Below are 21,830 nucleotides of genomic sequence, written 5' to 3' on the forward strand. Positions count from 1 at the left end.
CACTTGACACCCTTGAAGTCACATGAACTTGGGGGGAAAAAGGGCCAAGTTCAGAAACACACATGTTCACGTTTGAACTGTTTCAGTTATTTGCTCAATGCCAACTTTTCAGAATATGAAGTTATTAATGTGTAAAAGGAAAGTAATGATATGGCCCTCAGAAATAAATCATTGGGATGAACAGATAAAATGCACATTAAATGATTTACAAAGTTTTAAATACTATAATAAATATGTATGATTATTATTCATAATTTTTGGCTCCCTAAGGTAGTGAAACAGCTTTGAAATTCCATTCTGACAATCTAATACCTTTCCTCTACATTTCTTTGCAAAATATGACTTCTCAGGAATTGTTTGGTTTATGACATACAATCTGCATTGGCAGAAGTAAGCACACAAATTAGTTATACTTATTGAATAGCTGTTTGCTAACTGGCCTAAGGAAACTTATGAAGTTTAAGAGTTTGAAGTAAGGTATCAAAATACACTGGCTCACTTTAAAGTATAGAATTCTTTTTTTAAAAAATTAATTAATTTATTTTATTTTATTTATTTATTTATTTGCTGCATTGGTTCTTCGTTGCTCTGCACGGGCTTTCTCTAGTTGCGGTGAGCGGTGGCTTCTCTTGTTGCGGAGCACAGGCTCTAGGCACGCGGGCTTCAGTAGTTGTGGCACGCAGGCTCAGTAGCTGTGGCTCACGGGCTGTAGCACACAGGCTCAGTAGTTGTGGCGCACGACCTTAGTTGCTCCGCGGCATGTGGGATCTTTCTGGACCAGGGCTCGAACCTATGTCCCCTGCACTGGCAGGCGGATTCTTAACCACTGCGCCACCAGGGAAGCCCCTAGAATTCTTTTAAAGATACAATATAGTAATTGGTAGGTATTCTGTTAAATGTTAGCCACATAAATGCAATTGATTATAAAATAGTTAATTAAATTAAGCATAGCCATTTAACTCACCTACCATGAGTCCCAAGATTGTGATGCAATTGAAATCAAGGTTCCATTTGTTACAGTTCACTGCTGTGAGCTTTCTTGCAATCTCTGCCAAACAAAATGAAACGAATAGAGGTTACATATTCAAGGCCCCTGCCTTTTATTCCTTAAAGTTCATCAATATGTAGACTCCCGGGGAGTTAGCTTTCTCAGTTTGTACACCAGGCCTTCACTCATGTGAGGATCACAGTTTGGTGAGTTATGTAAAAGATACCTGCCATCACTCTCTACCCTATCCTCCCAAAAAAGAGGATAACCTGAAAAAATGCTTAGGATATAAATGGGGGGAGAATAGTAAGAGCAATAAGCAGTGCAGAAAGCTTAAGGTGTGGCAAAAGATAGAGATATAAGCAGATATATCTTTTATATATAACTTTATATATATATCTTTTCTATAACTTGGGAAACAGATAACATTCTGTACTAAAACTGACTTTGGGGGATAGAACTTCAAAAAGATTTTATATAAAATTCTGAATTGCAATAACTTTCCAGTCACTTCTCACTGATTCAAGCCACCTCACAAACATTTACTAAAATTGTTACTGAATCAAATTTGGATCCACTTGCTCATGTGCAGTAAAGTCAATCTACCTATACTGGGTTGTAGTGAAGGAAAGTGCAGCATTTATTGTAGGCACCAAACCAAACTCCTCAGTGGGTTTTAGGGAGGCATTTTTTTAAGGCAAGTTGAGAGAGGGAAGTCTCAGGCTATGTGATCAGCTTGTGCACAGTTCTCTGACTGGTTGATTGTGAGGTAACAGGGGGTGTCATAGGAGTTAACATTATCAATCCTGAGGCTCCAGCTGGTGTGAGGGCTACGTGCTCATGATCATCGAATAATTAACTTCTTCCATTTAGTGGGGGTTTTAACATCTGTAAAACAACTCAGGAAATGAGCATCAGATATTGTTATCTATGTAATTCAGGGAGGAACTAAAGATTCTGTGACTGCATATGACTGATTTACTCTTTAAGTTATCAGTTCTCCTGGCCCAACTTTTGTTTCTGTCCTTACATGTTCACATTCTTTCAATCATTAATTCTTGAGCCAGACTTTTGTGTCTCAGGGGAGACCTGAAAAACTACAGTTTTTCTACAAACAAGAGGCAGGTAGAGGATATGGTGGTAGGGGGGGTGGGGGGGTGGGAAGGGTCTGTCCCAGGAAGGCCGCATAGGGTCCTGTTCTTTTACATAATGAATCATCAAGTCCACGTCTTGGATCATATGCCAACTCCTCCAGTCCCTCCACCCCATTCTGAAGTTCTTTACATCCGTAGCCATTGCTAGTCTAGTTTGCTTTGTGTTTATAACCTGTAGAGAGGGTAGCATCCTCAGACATTAACTTATTCACGTGCCAATATCAAGCATTCATTAAAGGTTTGGAGTTTTATAGATGCTCAGTAAAGATTGTGAAATAAATGACTGAATAAACAAATTAGTGGATAATAGATAAATGGATGGGTGGATGAATGGACAGATGGATGGATGAATAAGCAGATGGTTGTCTGAGTCTTGATCAAACTGAACTATTCTGTTGTCATAAAAATCAAAACATAAAGCATTAAAAATATATACCCAGCACTCTAATTTTATTAAAGGCTTCTTCATAATCTACTTTATTTTTCTTCAAATTCAGGATATTAGGGCAAATCTTCTTCCTCTTTCAAATTATCAAAGAAGGAATTTGGGGGAAAACACTTTTTTTTAATTCAAGAAATATTGAACAGCTTACAAAGCCCCTACACAAAGAGAGAAGAGATCAATTAATGTTATCATCAGTGCACTTAAACGTAGCTTCTAAAAATGAGACACTAATGAAAGGGCATTTAAAAACTGTTCCCTTTACGTGATTCTAAAGTAGTTGATGTTATTTCATTTTTTTCTCCTCTGAGCTTTCAAAATACTCATGCTGAGATACTGAGATTGTATTCAGTTTGTGAAATTAGTGACATAAAGCTTCTCCAGCCACTCCCATTATCTAGCACAAAGATGCTGAAGCAGAATTGAAATCCTGTTTTATATATATATATATATATATATTGCATTAAATTGGTTCCCAGCAGGGTATCTTAATTACGATGTGCTTATTACCTGGGTCCAGATTAAGTGGCATGGACTGTATCACAGTCTTTATAATCAGACAGAAAGCAGGGTTAGCCCAGGCCCTGATTTGCTAATGAAGGCTAATGGCCCATCACCTTCATGGTACAATTGTGGTGGGGGACTTTTTAATACCACACCAGACACTGCTTTACTTTAACGCTAAGAATGCACATAACCCTATTGCCCTTTCTTAAGTAAATAGTTGTAGGTTTTAAAGTATTACTCTCCTAAAGAGAGATTTCCATCAGGTCCCCACTTTATGCTATGTGGCATTAATATGGTTCTTCTACAGAACCTGGGAAGATTGGAATTTTTTTTTACTATTTTGGCTCCTCCTCTCTCATTTCTATTATACCCCCACTCAAACGCCGATGACATCATACGCTCCCTACCCCACATATACCCTCTTCTGATTAGTCTTCACCTCCCCTCTCAATCTTTCCAGAATCCCCAGAGCATCAAATCTATGATAGACCAAGAAGCTCTTTATGATGTAAAAGTACAAGTCAGCGTTCAATCTCCAAGGTCCAAGATGGCTAAGAGATTGAGCTCCGGAGTCCCAAGTGGATTTTTGTATGTCCTTTGTGACAGAGATCAGAGAAAGAAAGAGAATTCTGTCTGGACCATCCATACAGCCATGTAGTTTTGCAACGTCTCCTTTATTTCTTTCACTTTACAAAATTTCTATTTTTTAATTTTGATATGTACCTGGATGCAAAGCAAGGGAGGAGCTATTCCACTTGACTATAGAAAGCAGGAAAATTAGTTGATCAAAGGAGCAGAAAGCTTTCTCATCCAGGTAAACACCCCCTGGTTCATCCTCATCGACCTGTGAGCAAAATCGTATCAAGTGCCCTAGTTTTCCTTACTCTTGAGTGCCTAGGAAGCTCACATATGAATTAAATATTCAGCTGAGTAGCAAAGATTCTATGAAACAGTCCATCAAACACCTTTAAAATCTGAATTGCTGAAAGAGCCAGCATAGTTACATAAATATTTGATGAAGGGGACTCAGTTATTGGTGCTGCAATAATTATGCAAATTGTAATGGTAATCCTCACTATCAATAATACCTTTAGAGGAAATGGCATAGACTTCACTTAGAATAATAACGATATTAACGTGGTACTGACACTTGGCAAGCCAGTGTCTCCCAAGCTGGGCTCACTTGGCAATCAGGACAGCAAGGAAGCTTAGCAAACACATATTTTTTTGGCTGTCGTTCAGTTACTGGAGTGTCAGAGAATATTTGGCATTTAATGCTATGCAAAGTGTTGTTCCCGTTTGATTGTTGTATACTATATAAGCCTTGGAGCATGACGTGAAGTAATTTAACAACTGGAATAACAGGCATTTGGGACAAAACTAATTTCATAGGAAGGCTGATCACAGACACTCAACTTGTTCATAAAAATGTTACCTTGTCATATAATACGAAGTTGAAGATCAAGCTACAGAGGGGAAAAAAAAAGCCAATTATGTCCCTTGATTCTTATGACACAAAGTCTGTTTTTCCACAATGATATTATCTTAGCTCTAAATGTCATGATGTGCCTTGGTCTTTCTTGCCACGTCTCTCTCCAGTTTGCAAGAAATGGGCAATCGAGTTAGTAAGTTTGTCAGGGTTCTAATGAGCTCTTTTTTTAAAAAAATTAATTAATTTATTTATTTTTGGCTGCATTGGGTCTTTGCTGCTGTGCGCGGGCTTTCTCTAGTTGCGGCGAGTGGGGGCTACTCTTTGTTGCGGTGTGCGGGCTTCTCATTGCAGTGGCTTCTCTTGTTGCGGAGCACGAGCTCTAGGCGCGCGGGCTTCAGTAGTTGTGGCACATGGGCTCAGCAGTTGTGGATCGCAGGCTCAGTTGCTCCGTGGCATGTGGGATCTTCCCAGACCAGGGATCAAATCTGTGTCCCCTGCACTGGCAGGCAGATTCTTAACCACTGCGCCACCAGGGGAGTCCCCTAATGAGCTCTTATACGGGCTCTTGTATCGTAGGAGAGCTCTTCATTTCTACCTGGTGCTGAAATATTCTCATCAGTGTATCAGACATTATACAAAGACATAGGAGAACACAAATGAGCAACGTAGAGTATGAGCCACTGCTGATTATTGGAGTCTGTTTTGTTTTCCTGGACAGCTTACACAGGTGTATTCTTAGGAGTCAGTCTCCATATCACTCCCACATTTTTAAAGTCACCTCACTTTAGTATCTGTTAAGGAAGAGGAGGCTTCATCTTACGATCTCCCAGATTCACCCACTCTGCAGCTGCTCTTCAGCATTGTGTCTTCTCTCCATCAACTGTGGTGCTTGTCACTGTCAGTGACTCTTCAGCGTTGATAGAACTGTGACATTGATAGAATCCTGCATCTCCTGCCAAGAATTGAGCAGAGAATTGAGTGTGAGAAAAAGCTACACTTCCCTTTACTCTCTATCTTTTATCTTCTTCTTCTTTGGAATCCTACCCACTATTTTAGAATTCAGTGAATTCTTGGATGTAAGACTTACAAGTTCCAATTTCCAAAAATATTCTCAACACACCCACTGCTTACTATACTCACTCACAACAACCTAATTCATGCCGCCATCATCTTTCACCTGGACTATTGTGCTCAACTTTCTCATGGTCTTCCTGCTTCTCCTGTTGCATCCCTACTCTCGTTGATCCATCCAACACACCAAGCCAATACTTCCCCTGCTCTGAATCAACACAGGGCCAGGTACCAGGCAACTAGGGACAGCCCCTATGCCCTAAAGCCCACTGGAATTATTCAGACTAGCCAATGCTAAGCTGTTTACCCTGCCCTGCCCTGCCTTGCCTTTCCTACAAAAACCCCAGTAAAGCTTTCTGACTTGGCTTTTCCCTTGCTCCTGCTTCTGCCTGATCAAAACTGGTCAGTCTTAATTTTTCTTTTCAATGGCATTGACCTCTCTGTGTTGACTAGTCACGTCCATACGTTAAAATCCCATGGGTATAATTTTAATACAGGGGTCAGTATGGATTATAGTGCCCAGTTCAGAGCACATTTGAAGGGGTTCTTTAATGAATTAGATAATATACACGTTAGACTTGTCCATGACTTGAACAGGAGAGTAAAACAGAGCCGCTCTAGTTGAACTGGAGGTTCTTCTGCTGTGACCATTGAGGAAAATCACTTTTCAGGAGAGGAAATAGGCATATGATATTCATGTGTAATTAATGATATTGGCTTGCAGAAGTCTGTTTTTTCACATGCATCTAGGTCAGTTTAGCCAATATACCTTTACCAGGTGTATCAAGAGCAAATCCCTGGTCTCTGGATCATGAACTTCATTTCCTATATCTGATTTTTTCTTTTAATAGCACCTTTCTGTGGCCCATTAATTCCACTTTTGACACTTTAAAATAAGATAGGAAAAAAATCAAGAACTTAGCTCTCCTGCCTAGTCATCGAGTCTTTCAGATGATTGATGGAAGGACAGAACTATTCATATATGCCTGGCAGAAATCAGGTTTGTGCTCCAAGAATCAGAAGATCGAAAGGCAGGAGGGATCCTGTGATTCATGACAGAGGGTGGTAGGTGCTTGGATGAGTGATTAAAAAAAAGTGGGAAAAGGTGGAGGCAGGATCTGGGGAATGGGGCACTGTAAAAACTTTAAAGACTAACCACTTATAAAAATATTAAATCCATTTTTAACGAGTCATTGTGAATAAAACCTACTTACTGCTAATATTACAGGACTTCTGTCAACCAGAATATTCTTCCTTGTTCATTTGTAACTTGGGAAAAGAAGTGGAATTTAATTAGACAGGAGGAGCCACTTCTGGATAGCACTAAGCATTTTTTTATATTGCTGATGCTTCCTATTAGCTTTTAAAAAACTGCATGACAATCTAGCTTGACAGATGTGCTAACAGAGATGGATGTGACATTACATTCCAGGTTTTGTTGTGGTTGCTGTTTTGGATGAATACAAACGCAGTTCTTTGCGACTGATACCCTAAACTTTTAGTATTCAGTGATTTAGAGAATTTCATAGTAAGACAGACCCAATTTTATTAAAGACTTTCAGGCAGTTTGTCTTACTCTTTTTATCATGAATACGTGATACAAAGATTTCAGCTGAAACATAGTCTTCTTGACAATGGACAAGACAGACATAGTGAGGACTCAGCCAAAAAGACCTGGGAAAGGGTAGATTCATAAGCCTAGGGTTGGCCGCCTGAGCAACTTAGAATCTGTCCCCTGGAAAGAGGCTCTGTGATGGAGAGAAGGTTTGTCGGGGAATGGTCTCAGGAGATAACACCTGTAAGAAAGTGAGGGAGGCAGAATTGAGCAGAGAGAGAAGCTGGCTGACAACCAAGTTGCATCTGAGACCTTAGAAGATCCCACAGGGAGCTCTGAAACTGGACTGGCCCTTTAGAGTTGTCCCACACTGAGTAAACGTGGCTGGGCCTTTGCACCTGTAAATCAGCCAAACATTACCTGTGGCTGAGACAGTGCCCGGTGAGAAACAGCTGTGAGCTCTTTGAGGCCAGTATTGCTTCAATCCTAAAGAAGGATCTGGGCAAAGCACCATAGTATCCATCATACTCAGCCTGGATCTGGACACTCAGAGCCACGGAAGTGAGTGAAATCAGAATGCATGTAGAAAGATTAGTTTCAAATATGGGGATGTAAACTTCTAAATGAGTGATGAGGCCCAGCTAGACCTTTGGCGGGGAAAGTGAAAAGCCAAGTTTTTGGAATAAGGGAGATATAGTACTAAAGAAATCTTTATCAGAGTGAAGGGAGGTGATTTACAGAGGGCGATAGCCTAATTGTAATACTTCTAAGTAGCAATTTCCTGAAGTTGTTTTATTGGGCAAATAGGGGCTGTTGGTTTAGTGGAACAAAAGCTGCAGTGAAAAACAGATGTTTCATTCCTAAAACAATGAAGACTAATTTCACTTATGGTGATACCAAAAAGTTAAAGATTTTTTTTTTTCTTTACAAACATGTATCCCCATCTTGAAACAAAAATGTTTAAAAGAGAAAAAATGGATGGAGATCAACTTTGATCAAGGAAGCACAAAACCTTCTAGGGCATGAAAGAAGCATTTTAAGGGTTTACACCAAGGTTTCTCAAGAGAGACACTATTGCCATTTTGGACCAGACAATTTGTCAGGGTGCCTGTGCTGTGCATTGCAGGATGTTTAGCAGAACTCCTGGCTTCTGCCTCGTAGATGCCAGCAGCAATTACCCGTCCCCCAAAGTCATGGCAACAAAAAAAGTCTAGACATGGTTTAGTCACTGGGGGAGTGTGTGTGTGTACTGAGGGAGGTGGGAATGGGGCAAAACTGCTCCAGCTGAGAATCACTGGTCTAAATAATTCTCTTTCATTCCGGTTAGGGTTACCGAGTATCCCAGTTTGTCCAGGACTGAGGGGTTTCTCTGGATGTGAGAATTCCAGTGTTAAACCTGGGCAAGTCCCAGGCAAACAATTCAAGTTGTTCACGCTCAGCGAGCTCTGTTTTGTAGTGCTGTGTGTTAGACCAGAAGAAATACAGTGTTACACCAATGTAAATAATATGCAGCAGAATTGCCTAGCAAAAATTGTCCTTTGCACCTAAAATGAGCTTCTAATTTCTTCAGTACAATGTTGGGGTGACAAGCTTCAATTAACAAAAGTGAATTCCGTGTAATTTTAGCTCATCTGGTAAAAGATAGTTCACTGAAACTTGATCATATGTAAAAATGAATAATCTTGTTTTTATTTACAATGAAACTATGAGTTCTAAGTAAAATGTCATTGTGTTTAACAGGCCTTAAGAGAGAATGGTTTTCACAAATAAGTTTTAACATTCAAAATCTAATTATTTAAATAAAAATAAAGCCCAGTGATTTATTTATTTATTTATTTATTTATTGCCCAGATTATTCCACATTTAATCAAGGCCATCCCTCTCAATACTTTGCTTCCTAATATAGTTCAGTTACATAAGCACCTGACTTCGATCTCACTCCTAGGTGGTTTTATTTTTTCCTTGATGAAGGTGGTCAGGAAAGAAAAGGAAAAGAACTGTGCATATGTTGGTCTACTAGTTTCCTAGCATGGCCATAAACAAGTTACCACAAATTTGGTGGCTTTAAAGAAGAGAAACTTATTCTGTCACATTCTGAAGGCTATTAGTGTGAAATCAAGGTGTCGTCAGGGCTGTGCTCACTGCGAAGACTCTAGGGGAGAATCCTCCCTGAAGCCCAGTGATTTATAATTTAGTTTTCAGCAGAGGTTTCTCAAATAAATCACATTATTTATACACTCCATTCATTTGCCCCAGTAAATTGAGGAAGCTGAAGAGAAAATGATTTTCTCACAGGGCAGTGTACTAGCATTATGCTCTCAATATGTAAGCATTCTGAATATAGTAATGCAGACTAATTGAAAATTTACTAGGGAGAGTGAAACTAGGTTAAATATTGTTCCCGTTGTTGAAAATGCATTGTTTAATTATTAAACAAATCCTTATTAAAATCCTATGGTTTGCTAAGGACACTGTTAAGTGTTGAGGAGAGAAAAAAATCAGTAATACTTCCCCCACAAGATAGCAAACTTGATGGGCAAGAATTGCTATATATTGGGATATGAGCAAAGATTAATAATACTGAATAACAATAACTGTTATTGATTACTATGTGTCAGGCATTATGTTCAATACATTTTTATATTTTTATTAATAACTACAAGCTTACAAAGGTAGGTATATATATATATATATATAGGAAAACATAGCTAAAAAAGTTTTTTTTTAACTGATTATTTCTTTTGAAGTATAGTTGATTTACAATGTGTTAATTTCAGGTATACAGCAAAGTGATTCAGTTATACATATTCATATATATACATATAAATATATACACACATATATATTCTTTTGCAGATATTTTTCCCATATAGGTTATTATAAAATACTGAGTAGAGTTTCCTGTGCTATACAGTACATCCTTGTTGATTATCTATTTTATGTAGAACAATGTGTATACGTTAATCCCAAACTCTTAATTTATCCCTCCTCCCACCTTTCCCCTTTGGTAACCATAAGTTTGTTTTCTATGTCTGTGCGTCTGTTTATGTTTTGTGAATAAGTTCATTTGTATCATTCTAAAAAAAGAGATTTGAGCTCATTTGCCTGCAACTCTTCTGTGGTTTTACTAAAGGCTAAGGATCTTTCTCATACAGTCAATGGAAATGGTTTTGGGCAGCAAGGAAAGAAGGTCTTCCATGGGCACTAAAATCTCTCTTTTTGTTCCTTACTAATCAGGGAAAGACATGTCCAAGGTCTAAAAGTATAATAGTCTTTCCATGAGCTCCCTTCCTTCCTTCCTGTTCTCACTACTGAATATCAAGACCCTATATGTAGAACCCTATTTGTTGCTTGGGTTTTATTTTATATTTGAATACAGATATTGTCTTGAACATCTTTGAAGGTAAGCAGAATTCTCTTTTGCTTCTCTCATCTCCTCAACCAGGTCTTCCTAAGAGAGGGAGGGAAATGAATCCTCCTTCATGGTTTGTGAGTTTGTGGTTCATAAAACCTCTCTTCAGAATAGATTATTGGATGTAGAGGTGAACGAGACACTGTTTATCTTGTCTGACCACCTTTTGACCCAGCAGTTCACTACCATATAGAGAGCAGAAATCCTGTTATGGAACATTTGCTGGTTTTTCAAAATTTTATTTTTGTTATGGTACATTTTTAAAACCAACTAATGGGGACTTCCCTCATGGTCTAGTGGTTAAGACTCTGCACTCCCAGTGCAGGGGCCTGGGTTCGGTCCCTGGTCAGGGAACTAGATCCCACATGCCATAACTAAGAGCCCACATGCCGCAAGTAAAGATCCCACATTTCTGCAACTAAAGATCCCACATGCTGCAACTAAGACCTGGAGCAGCCAAATAAATAAATAAATAAAAATTAAAAAAAAAAAAACTGATGGTAACATTTAAGGTTCTAGAAGGTGTAATTATAAGGCAAGAACACATATTGCTTAGAGAAGGAACTCCAATGAGAGCAGGAGTTTGACTGAATCACTGTGTCCTGAAGCCCAGCAAAGTGATAGCTGCATGGTGAGAACTTGGCAAACCTCAGCTGTATTGAATTGAAATAGATTTCCTGTATCACAAGAGAATCAAATGAATTATATATAGCTTAAACTACTGTAGTCATAACTACTGTATAACTACTTGTAGTCACGGCTACTATATTTGTAACTACTAGCAGTTATATAGCAGTTAACAATAGTGGTTTAAACCACATATAAATTGTTAAACTTTGTATAAGTATATAATTTATATCTATCTATAGGTATATACATATACATATATAGTACAATATTTATAATACTATAATATATATAGCTCAGACACCAATCAGCGGAACTTTGCATCTCTATGGGCAGGGAAGGCATTCCCTTTTAATGAGTGGCAGTGATGTGGAGGAGAACAGATAGGGATTTGAGTTTCATTCCAAGTCTGACATTTACTAGGTTAGTGAAGATGGTAAACCTTTCTGCCCATCTGTGCTCCTGATTCCATGCTCGTAAAATTTACCAGCAGAAATTCTTTCCAGCTCTAAAGGCCTAGTATTTCCCGGTCACAAGCTAATCCACACTCATTTAGGTTTATGATGAGAAACCAGTAAGAAATTTTTCGACTTCGGAGCCTTCAAGAAAAAATTTTTAACTCTTTGTTTTGAGCACGTTGTCAATGTAAAAAATACAGTCACCTTCACATTTTCCCCAAATTCTCGGCACTCTTCTGTAGATGGCACCCTATGTTCTATTTTATAAACTCTGTTTTAGTTAAGGTGTTTTTGTTTAAATGCAAAGTAGTCATTACTATTTGAGATCTTAAAAGATAAAGGCAGGTTTTTTGTATTTAAAAACTTTAGAAAAGGGAATGTATCGACATCTATATCTAAAAATGTAGAAAGGAAAAACTGGGAAGAAAACAGTCTCTCATTATGCCTATTTCCCACTGGATTTTTTTCCCCCTGATTTTAAGGCATCCCAGTCCTTCTGTCAACTTCTCTTGAAGTGGCTGTCCCCGTCACTTGTCTGTCACTGCTTAATGTCATTCTTAAAAAGACTAGCAAACTTTCTGAGTGACATTGTAACTTCAATCAATTTGCATTTCTGCCACAGTGTGAATTATTCTTGAAAACTTAGCATCCTTCCCAGGCTCTTTGAGGCCTTAATTGCCTAGAATGTCACTTGATCTATAAACTTTCTCCAGGTGGTTCTGTCTGAAAGGAAGTCTGTCTGAGCTTAAGGAGCATCTTCTTTCATAAAACATTTTAAAACAAGTTCTAAAATCGTGCCTGGTACACATTATTATGAGATATTGAGACGATCTGTCGTCGTGTTTGTTGAATTATTTAATATTCCAGACTTTGCAGAGGTAGCACAGAACCCTGTGGTAGTCACTACCCAGACTTTGAAGCCAAATTGGTTTCGGTCTGGATTTCCCTTCTACCAAGCCTTTGTCCCCAGGCATTTCATATTAACTCTATCCACCTTGGGTTCACCTGTTAAGAGTGGAGATTGAAAGCATCTAACTCATAAGGTTACTGTGTTGATTAAGTACAATTAAGTATTTCATGCTTGGAACATTGTATGGCCACTTTCCTTCCTTTGATGCCTGTCTCTGGGAAAACTTTAAGGGACATCTCCTAGAGAGCCCAAAACATGAAACTCTGATTATAAGTGAGGGTGTGGTGATGAAAAATCCTGGCTATTGCTACCAAGTCCTGATTTGAAAGATTCTGTTCGTTGTCTCTATCTAATATGCATCCTTATCAGACTATATATGCCATTTTCTATCTTTGTCTCTTCCTCTCCCTCCCCCACTCCCTTCCTTCCTTCTCCTATTTCTTCCATCCTTTCTTTTATGTGCATGCTTCAGAAAATTGGTACCTGGAACTGCCATAAAGCAATGTATGGATGGATGTTTACATTTTGCAGATGAAGAAACTGAGATACAGAGAGATTTAGGAACTTATCCAAGTTCACCCAGCTAAGAAATGCCAGATCTGGGTATTTCTCCTTCACCAAGCAGCTCTGTAGCAGCATTTCATGGCCATCCTATTAGTTTCTCTGATTGAATGACACTAAACCTGCACTTTTGTTTCTCTCTTAGGGAAGGGCTGATTCCAGGCCTAATAGCAGCTATTAACATTCTCATACAAGGTCCTTTTAAAATGTGGGAATAGCCTTGAGATTAATTTCTTTTAAAGCAAACTTAAACTAGCTTTTCTATTGATGCTATGAAGAGGAAAATAGTCTTGTCCAAAGTTGATAAAGAATTGAAAAGTGAGGTTAATAATAAAAGCAGAATTAGAAGCAGTTTCAATGGTGATATATCACATGCAAGCCTATAAAATAAATAGAAATTATCACATTAGAAAAATGAGTCTCTTGGAATTGGAGCTATTTCTGACACTCTGTCTATGTACCATTCCCCTCTGCCTTGCTCACTTTGTGTCTCTTATTGACTAAATCAATGCATGACACTCCCCATCCCTGTGCTTAAGACAAAAGCTATTTTGTTCCATAAGAACTCAATAACTAAAGACAAAACCATGTCATTCCAAAAGCACCCCCTTAGCAAATACTGTCTGTATTATACTTCTCTTGTGTATGGAACAAACATTAACTAGCTAATGCATATTGTACCCACAAAGTATAATAATAAATCCTTAATAACTGGTATAAGATATTATATACAGCATAATACATGCTAAAAATGCTTGTTTTATGTTATCGTTCTGCTTCCTTACAACAGCAGAGTCATTAATCATTACTGCCATTTTACAGATCAGAAAATAGCAGTTTGGTGAGGTGTAATGGCATGTTGAGTTTTATGGTGCTATAGAGTGGCAGAGAGAGAAGTTAAACTCAGTTTTGTAGGGATATCTGGCCTTAATCTTAAGTGTATATCACCCCTCTAAATTTATTGTATAGAATATCGGCATATACATGATATGCTGGTCACTACCAGCAACAGAAAGTCACAATTAGTTTTTCCAAAGCTTGGAGACATTACTTCTGAAATTTTGGTTAAGTTAGATAAATAAAAATATCTCAGTATAACTTAATTATCTTCATTTCTAAGTGTTTCCATCAAGCACAAAAAGTTTCTCATGAGCCCTTTATGACGGACCTGCTTATTTATTCCAGAGATTACATGCAGAATAAACTTCATATCTGCAAGAGGACTCTAGTCCCCCAGGTAGGGCAGGCTTCATATTGTGGAAAGCCATCTACCTGAGCTCTTTCTCTACTGGATGCCTTAGTGTCATAATGGCCACCATAGACCCACCTCTGTGAGTATCGTCCGTAATACAAACACAGTCACTGTTGTGAATCATGTGACTGCAACAATACAAAATGGTCTTCCAGTGCTCAGAGATAAGTAAGCCCAAAATGTATTTGCTTAATTGAATTCTTTCTACAAAACACCTTTTTTGGCAGCTGGATAAGATGAGAAACAGTGAAAGGAAAGGTTGGCCACTTGACACTGTTGTGAAGCTTGTAGGTTCGTCTTCAGTTGTGATTATCAGAGGCTCTGTGGCTCCCTGGGACTCTCTGGGAACCGCTGGAGCCATCTCACCTTGGACATGATAATATGGTGGGCCAGGAAGCATCTCTGGTGATTCTGCTGCTCACTAAATTGTAAGGACTAAGCTAAGTGCAACGCTTCTTGAATATGGCTGCATTTTTAAATCACTTGGGAAGATTTAAAAGTAATGACAAAATTAAATAAAAATATCTGGAGATAGAGCCTAAGCATGTATTTGTTTTGTTGTTGTTGTTGTTTATCTGAGACTTTCTGAACCTCTCTCAGCCAACCCCTCTCTGTTAAATACCTGATATGTGTCAGACATGGAATGATTGTTCTGCATGCCTATCATACCTTTATGACATAGGTATTCACCCTGCTTTGCAGATGAGGAAACTGAGGCACCAACATATTAAGTAACTTTCTCAAAGTCACTCATTGAGTAAGTAACCAAGATCTGAAGCCTGGCTTTTCAGCCTCAGAGCCTGCTCTCTGACCCACTACTTGGCATCAATCTAGACACACAGCAGGTACCCAACACAAACTGGTTCTTTTCTTCCCTGCCAGTACATCAAAGTACACTTCCCTTCCTACTTTCTTCCATGTTCTTTAGTGGAAAAACATTGAGCTGATGGATTTTCTTTGAAACTCTGCTTTGTAGGAGCTAAGTACTTTTCTTTTTTCCAAAAAAAGAGAGGTGAGAAATTCTTTTAAGAGGGGAAAAAAGGGAGCAGAAGGGAGAATATTATTTCATGAAAGACCTTAGGGTCGCTGGATTTCAAGTGTAAGTGAAATTTTAAAAAAACTCTGATAGTATTCTATTCATTATATACTGCCCTATAATCTTTTCCAGGTTTTTTTTTCCCTTTCTCCACTAAACTGTTTTTTTTTTTCTTTTCATGGGGGTATAACCATCATAATTTGCAGCTAAGAAATAACTTTACTGTGAGCAGAAAAATATTACTCTATTTGAAAATGGCATCTTTTTTTTGGTAACATTTTTAACTAAGCAGTTGGCAGCAGTGATAGCATCACAGGGAACAGGTTGGCATTTCTATCCTTGTCCTGACGCAAACATATTTTACCTGTAGCTTACAGATGGCTGTTGGTACTCTGTCACTGAAGGTTTAGGACTGGGCTCAGTAGAATTAATCTGTGAGTCTGGAATAAGAGAACAGTATAAGAAAGAGGCAGAAAAATCCTAGAGAAAGATGAAATTTATTGAGTGGCTATCATGTGTCATATACTCTTCTAGGCATCTAATTTGATCCCCCTAAAACACGATGAGGAGTAACTGTTATTATTCCCATTGTAAAGAAAGTTAAAAAATTTCCCCAGGGTCATTCAGTAAGTGACAGAGGTGGAAGATAAACCCAAGGAGTTTGCTTTCAGAAACTGGACTCATTCTCTATATTATATAGGCTTCTGAAATATTGTTTTCTAGAAGACTCTGTGTTACTCTTAATCTTCTCTTTCATTTAATTAACAACAGTTTTTGCATGTGTATCTTGTGCTAGAGACTGCTGAAGTTGCTGGGAATGCAGGGGAAATTTATGAGAATACATAGCTTGAAGGAATTCATAACACTTTGTTTGATATACTGAAATTTGTCATCCTCTACCACACTGCAAATAAGCTGTAAGTTACAGTTGATGCTGAATACACATTTTTTTCAATGAATAAATGTACAAATGAATACATGGAGCCAACTTGCTAGTGATGGGCACACAAACATATGCTGCTAATACATATGTCAGTGTTTTCAGCCCGGACTATTATTTGTTCCCACAAATTTATTTCTCTCCTCTTTCTTAGTAAAGCAACCCCTGATATGTACCTAGTCTAGTGGAAACCAAGAATTTAATTACATTACCTACTCCTCTGTGTAATGAGGTATGGTCATGTAACAACTTTTAGTTAAATTAACAATAAATGTAGTTTTATGTGCAATTTCCAAGAATTGTCCTTGTAGAAAGGTAGCCTACTTTTCTTTGTCTTTCTCTCCGTACTGATTCCTGGAAGGCAGATATGATTGCCGGTGCTCAAGGGACCATCTTGGATTATGAAGTAACACATTAAGAACTGCAAAGCAGCAAACTGTAAGGATGCAGATCCTGATGCTCATGAAACTCTCTAATCTCCTTTATGTGAGATTACGTGAGAGAAATAGATCCCCATTTTGTTCACGTCATGGTTATTTGTTTTTTCCTGTCATAAGCAGTTAGTCCTAAACTGAGTGATGCACTGTGAAGATACAAATATGCATAGCGTTGTAGGAAGACAGATTAGGGAGCATCTAACTTAAAAGATGGCTGGGAATTAGGAAGGATTCCCAGGAAGTTAAGGGTAGAAACTTGAAGAATGAGTAAGAGTTTACTAGCATCCAAAGTGATGAAATTCTTTCAGGAACCAAAATCATATTTCTATGATTCAGTAGTTATATCTCTCCAGGACACTTCCCAGTGGTGATTTTAGATGCATAATATCCATTAAAAATTCATCCATTAAATATTTATTGAGCACCCAATGAAGCAGACACAGATTCTGTGCTTAATAGAAGCTCACATTCCTTCACAAACTGGGACCAGTCTACCTCTGTAGTCTCAGGATCTGCTACTAAGCCGACTTGCACTTTACACGTATTTAATGTGTTAGGAGAGTGACTTTTAATTTTTTAATTTAATTTATTGATTTTTGGCTGCGTTGGGTCTTCGTTGCTGCACGCAGGCTTTCTCTAGTTGTGGTGAGCAGGGCTACTGTTCGTTGCAGTCAGTGGGCTTAGGCTTCAGTAGTTGTGGCGCATGGGCTTAGTTGTTCCGCGGCATGTGGGATCTTCCCCGACCAGGGATCGAACCCGTGTCCCCTGCATTGGCAGGCGGATTCTTAACCACTGCGCCACCAGGGAAGTCCCAGGAGAGTGACTTTTAATATATCATGCTTGTTTTGCCTCTTTGCTGTAATATTATCCAGAAGTCTCTTTTCAAGTTGCAAGTTCTATCAAAGCTTTTTGCATATGCCTCTTCCTCTTCTTCTTTCCTTCTCTTCTCTTCCCAGACAAGTCAGGTCAGACTGGAAAAGATAGGTGTCTGTGGCATATCAAAGGTTGCTGTGTGGTCCAGAGCACTTTGTCAGAGTCCAGGCAGGTGGAGATGGGCAAACAAAATAAGCCAGAGCATCTGGTTGTATGAGAAATTGAGGAGGTAGTAATGGTGATGGGGATTTCGAAAGAACACAGAAGCCTCTTTGAAGGGAAAACTTGAGAATCAAAATAGGTAATAACAGTAACAAATTACAACCCATTGAATGAAATATGAAATAGCATCTATACTTGTATAAAAATGAATGAATATATTGAAAGTTGTGTAAGAATTGGATTATGTACATAGTTTCCAAACAGTTCCCCATAAGATATGTATTGAATATTCATTGTAGTGGGAAAATGGAACACTTTTCAATGGAGAAGGCTGCTAGAAACTGTCTATACCAAGTGATCCAAGTGAACATGAACCAGCAATGGGACAAAGAGAATCTGGGCATCATGTGATGAGATGTAGTGAGAAGGAGACAGCACCACTTACAGCACACTCGCCACAGATGCACAGCCTGAACCTAATCATAAGAAATTATCACATAAACTCAAATTGAGGGACATTCTCCAGAGTAACTGGATTGCAGTATTCAAAAGTAATAAGGCCATCAAAGGGCAAAGTAAAACAGAAGAATGGATTTAGGGTAAAGGAGAATAAAAAGACGTGAGAACTAAATTCTAGACTGATTCCTTTTGCTGTAAAGGTTACCTTTGACTCTACTAGCAAAACTTGAATGGAGTCTGAGGAGTCAATGGTACTGATGGATCAGTGTTAATTTTCTGATGTAGATGACTGTGCTGTGGTCATGGAGAAGAATGTGCTTATTGTAGGAAATGCACACGAAGATGTTTGCAGGTGATGGGACATCATTTCAACAACTTACACGTAGTTTTAAGGAAAAGATAAACAAATCCACAAAGTGCACGTACAACTTTTCTGCAAGTTCAATACTGTTTTAAAATAAACTAAATGAATAAAAGGAAAAATAAAGTGGTCACAGGTCTCTCCCTGCTTCTTTTTTCACCCACCCTCATGCTGACCCTCTTCCTGCCTCAGTTCTCTTAACTGGAGAACAGCACCGTGGTTAAGAGCACAAGCTCTACATTCAGGCTGGTAAGAGTTTTAAACTAAGATCCACTGTTTATTTTCTTTTCTATGCGACTCTTAGCAAAGTATTTACCTCCTTGTGCACAGTAGCCTCCTCTGTGAAAGAGAAAACATAGTAGTGTTTGTCTTTTAGGGTTGTTGTGAGAATTAAATCAGCTACAGCGTGACGAGACACTCACACAGGGTCGGCACATAGCAAGCACTGAATACAGGTAACTCCCTTCGTTGACCTCTTAGGTCTTCATACATACATCAGTAACTCCAGCCACCTCACCGCTGTCTCACCATCCATGACCAGTAAGGCCCCCCTCAAAATTGCAACATCACTTAGCCTCCTCTCATGTGATTCCTTTCGTCTACCTCCAACTTTGAAATTTCAGAGTCCCTGGTAGAAGCAGTGCAGACCAGCCAGTTACCAGAGTGTCTTTTTTATCTCTGAACTCATTTGATCCTAACAACCTGCCTAGGATGTACCATGGTGTCCAGTTTACAGGAGAGAAAGCAGGTTCCAAGAAGTGGAAGACCTTGTCCAATTCACCTGGCAGACAAATGGCACTGCCTTCATGCAACACTCCTGGTTCAAGCCGTGTATTCTTTCCACCATATCATGCAACCCTGTTTACCTGTGATTTCTAAACACTATACGTGTAGCATTGATGTTATTGCAGTATTCAACAGTGAGAGTGAGAGAGGAGTGGCTGAAAGAGAAATAGACAGGGGAGGTGAAAGTAGGCAAGGTTCTCTGAGGACACACATCTCTATATTCCTGTTGACAACAAGGGATCAGAATTTGAGCACTGCAGTTAATGGGAGATCCAGCTACCTCCGAGAACAGGATATGAAACATGAGATCGACACCCAATCTCACTCTCTCTTAGAAAGCTGTGCGTGATGGTGAAGACATAGGGGCTTGACATCTTTATGGAAGGAGAGGTCCAGCGAGTCATCAGACGTGGTCCTCTGGGGACACAGAACACTAGTGCCTGAGGTGCCTGAGCAATTACTTTTGCAGAACTATCTAATTAGAGGCACAACTAGCTGAATCTTCCTCGTAGACTACATTTTAAGCAAATGGCTGGTGTCTGTAGAAGGACTTATGGCTTTGAAGTCATTGTGATCAACATCTGCGGATAATTTTCAAATAGCATTCTTTATGCTATGTAAATCAGACCCATGTTTTCAGGAAGTGTGAGACAACTTTTGAAAATATATAAATACTTCTTGATCTAAGATAATAATAGAAGACTTTTAACATTGTTTGAAAAGAATACTAAATTTACACTATTGTTTTCAAAATATACAAGTAAATATACACATTGCTCATTGCACACATGTCTTAATTGCATCTGTGGACATCTTAAAAATAGTATTAAAACAAAAAAAATAAGTATTGTATAGGGGGACTATTTATTTTAACTCAGACAATCTTTCGGTGCATGTTAATTAACAAGTCAAAAGATGTTTCCATCCTCTTAATGGGCATGAAGAAAAGGAATACTTTACACATCTTTCCTGTAATTCCTTGGCTCTCTTGGGTGTTTGAAATCCACACGTTGCCAAGCCCTGCAACAGAAGAAAGAGACATACAAGCCTAGAGACTAGGAACTCTGTCAGTTTTTCATCATCATGTTCATAACCAGTGTAACAGGCTGCTGACAGGAATTTCCCTGCTGGCTCCGAATATCAGGTGAAGCCTTAACCTGAAAGCACTGAATGACAAGTACCCCAAATTATAAAAAGGATCATTAAACCATCAGTGGAGGAAATTCCCTAAGAAATGTATTAACCTGGTTCTTTGCTACCAGCTCAATGCCAGACTCCAGGTTATAGGTAAGAAGAGCCCAGAGAACTACTGGCATGCATCAGGAATGCCTTCATATGTGTACTGTGTTCTGTGTTTCTAGATAAGTATATCCAATTGAGGCAAGAGAGGTGAGCTTAAAGAGAACAATTTCTGTTGGAGAGTGGAGTGGACGCCTGCACTGGGAACTAGAAACTCACCTGGAATATTGTGATTTATAATAAGAAATATATATATTTAGTCTTTGTCCTGTTTCTGACACTGAGCTTCTAAAACCCTTGGAATTTCCTAAGAGATGAGAACAATAAATATGTCTTTTATTATGTTAATGAGATGGCTTCTGGGAACCCACCTAAGGATGGGGGCTCCTTGTCAAGAGAACCAACCAGGTGATTCGAAGGTTGGAACTTTTAGTCCTACCCCTCTGACCTCTGTGGAGGAAAGAGGGCTAGTGGTTGAGTCAATTGCCTATGACCAATGATTTAATAGATCACGTCTATGTGATGAGGCCTCCATAAAAACCCAAAAGGACAGGGTTCGGAGAGCTTCTGGGTTGGTGAGTACATGCAGATGTGGGGAGAGTGGTGCACCTAGAGAGGGCATGGATGCTCTGAGTCCTTTCCCTGTACCTTACCCTGTGCACCTCTTCCCTCTGGCTGTTCCTGAATTATATTCTTTTATAATAAACCTGTAATCTAGTGGGTAAAATGTTTCTTTGAGTTCCGTTAACCAGCAAAGTAATTTAACCCAAGGAGGGAGTGGTTAGAACCTTTGATTTATAGCCAGGTGTAAACCAGGTATAAACCTTTGATTTATAGCCTGGGTCAAAAGTACAGGTAACAGCTTGGACTTGCTACCGGTATATCCAAGGATGGAGTCATGGGAACCTCCAATTTATAGCTGGTCAGTCAGAAGCACAGGTGATAACCTGGACTTATGATTGGCATCTGAAATGGGGAGGAGGCAGTCTTGTGGGTCTGAGTCCTCAAACTGTGTAACCTGATGCTGTTTCTGGGTAGTGTTGGAGTTGAGTTGAATTGTAGGGCACCCAATTGGTGTCCAGAAAATTGTCAGATGTGTGGGGAGAACCCCTCTCCCGTGTTGGAATTGGATCTCAGAATACTCCTATATCACTCATAAAAAATGAGA

This window comes from Eschrichtius robustus, chromosome 19 (assembly GCF_028021215.1).
Source record: "Eschrichtius robustus isolate mEscRob2 chromosome 19, mEscRob2.pri, whole genome shotgun sequence".
NCBI classification, from domain to species: domain Eukaryota; kingdom Metazoa; phylum Chordata; class Mammalia; order Artiodactyla; family Eschrichtiidae; genus Eschrichtius; species Eschrichtius robustus.